Source organism: Cyprinodon variegatus, unplaced genomic scaffold (assembly GCF_000732505.1).
Source record: "Cyprinodon variegatus isolate N-32 unplaced genomic scaffold, C_variegatus-1.0 Scaffold106, whole genome shotgun sequence".
Lineage (NCBI taxonomy): Eukaryota > Metazoa > Chordata > Actinopteri > Cyprinodontiformes > Cyprinodontidae > Cyprinodon > Cyprinodon variegatus.
This window is the reverse complement of record NW_015150559.1, coordinates 1,200,788-1,203,577: the sequence shown is the minus strand read 5'-3', so window position 1 is coordinate 1,203,577 and position 2,790 is coordinate 1,200,788.

Here is a 2,790-nt window from a genome sequence, read left to right as displayed (position 1 = left end):
AAAAAAAAAAACACTTTTAGATTTTCATTGCCAAAATGTACCACTGGAGTGAACTCTAAAAATAATTTTGACTAGTTTAAATCAATTTCAGTTTAAATACATGGTTAACAGTTAACTTTAAAATTATTTTGTCCACTAGTCCCTTCAGAATAAGCGTTTTACACTATTTTTTTATCCTATACTTTAATTTAGCTGGTAGTTTTAGAACTCCTCAGTATTTAAATTAGAGCTGTATCTTATTGATTGGTCTGGGTAGGTGGTTGGATTACATAACCATACTCACAAAATGTGAATGTGCATCTCTTATTTATTTTTACCACACAGAATTAGACAGAATTAGTCAGAACTTGGTTTACATTGTTATTTTTATAGCCATGCGTGTTCACTTACACTAATACTTTGTTTCTTTACATGGTATGGGTTCCCTTAAAATTCTAGGAAAAAATATGATCAAATATAGACAGATCTGAAATAATTTTAAGGAAGTAATAGCAAACAGACTAATATTTGACATTAGGAAAATTAAACAGACAAATTTCAGCTTTCATATAAAACTTAAAATATTGCAAAACAACCTTATGTTAAGCACAAAGCATTATTAATTCTAAGGCACAAATCAGATAGGTCAGGGATAAAATTGTGGAGCAGTTTACAGCAGCGTTAGGTTTTAAAATAATATGTAAGACTTTGACCATCTGACATAGCACTTTTCAATCTATTATCTGGAAAAAGAAAGACTATACCACAGTTGTACACATATAACATATTACTATCCATATAAAATAAACGGCCCAATCAGTAGAGCTTTAATTAGAGAATGAGCCAATTGCCTCATCTTAGATCTATAGGAGCCGCAGATATTCTGGTGGTGCAATCAATCTTTGAGCAGTTTTTATTCATTGACAGCACAACTATTAGTTGTTAACACTAAAATATGTCACAACCTAAAGTGAGCTTTAGTTTTATTTATTTATTCTGATAACAGAAAGTAATGGAAAGCAAGCGTCTAGTACAAGGAGACAAAATAATACTTTTAGATCCACAGTAATTGTAAAGTGAGATAATTGGCTAAAAACAAATACTCCAAATTACCCTGAAAACACCACGCCAATGGCGAAACATGGTGGTGACAACATCATGTTGTGTGTATGCTTTCCTCAGCAGTAACAGAGAGACTAATTACATATTACTGTATCCTAGTGTATTAAAAATACTTAAAACTGTATTGGACAAGAAAGGTCAACCTTTGACCAAATTTGTTCAATCAAAATATTTAAATTTAAAGTTGCATTGGACTAATAATAAATAAGAAAGGATAAAACAAAATAGATCTTGAAAAATGGAGAGTTGGCCTCTAGGTTTGTGATATTGTGTTTACTTTACAAAGCTGATATTATTGCGCCCTTTTGATCTAGTCAAAAGGATTCTTTGCAAAATTGTTAAAATCCTAAATAGTTTCCCTTCATTTGGAAATCATCTACTCCTTCTGCCACATAAAATCTAAATAAAATGCATTGCTGTCTGTGGGTGCAAGATGACAAAATGTTAAAAAAACAACTTCAAGGGCAATGGAAAACTTTGCTAAATCAATGAGGCAAAGCTTGCATATCTTCCATCATATATGCTTTTTGATAAAAGGGAATAGATTGGCACTTACTGTGGAAATGTAGAGAATTCACGTTGGTTAAGTATTTGACCTCACTGCAGGCAGCTGTTATGAAGACCAAAGATGGATTTGAAAAGTATATTAATACATATTAATGAATACTGCAAGATGGCACTGAGGAAGTAGATGTAATTTGTTAGTCAAGCAGAAGAGATATGTAGGTAACTGTGGGTGATGGTGGAGCTTCAAAAGAGGAATGTAAGTATATCCACACAGAGACTGAGATTTGCAGGTGGTGGTGATTGGTGCTTTTTGTTAATGATTTCCTTATTTTTTCCCCCAGGAGGAGAATCATAGGCTGATGAGTGTGGGCAAGTGAACATGCACGTGAGCAACAGTGCATAGAACATCAAGAAATGCAAGAGTTTAGCAGTTTAAGGTCTGATTATGCTAGTGGAATAAAGCAATCTGGCATCTACTTTCAGGACTCCGCTCCTCTTTAAGCTCCCTCAGAGTGGGATTGATGAGCTCCAGCTGTGAGGAAACACCTGCTGGTCACATTCTTCAATTAGAGGAAGTAGCCCTGTGGAAATGACACAAATTTATTTAAACAGACTAAAATATATACAAGCTAGAACAATTAAAGATTTTTCACAGTAGTTCACAAAAATGTAAATAAATATAATAAACAAATAATAGCAAGACTGGATTAATATGTGTTTTATTTGAAAAAAAAAATAAAGTGGTTTGGGTGCTTTTTCCTCTGATCAGCAAATGTGTCATCACTTTTTGAACTTGATACCTAAATGCAGAGTTTAGATTTCAGGCTCTTCCAGCTGGATGCTCCCAGAAGGCCAAATGAATGCACTGCATTTATGTCTTTATCAACCAGATTAAATATTTATTTTGGCTGCAAGCCACTGATAGAAATGGAGTATAAGCTGATGCCACTACTCTTCAACTAACTGGAAGTAACTATAAAGATGTAAGCAAAGGCCTTATGTCATCACCTTAAAAGGCTTTGTTATCATCAAATGATCTGCAGGGAGAACTAAACTGGAATTTCTGTGAGCTCTCAATCTGTAATAGACATGAAACATTGTTACCATTCGAAGATATTGAAAAGCAGATAATACGGTTGCTGTACTGACATTATTATAAGTAACTTACACTTAGTATTGTGA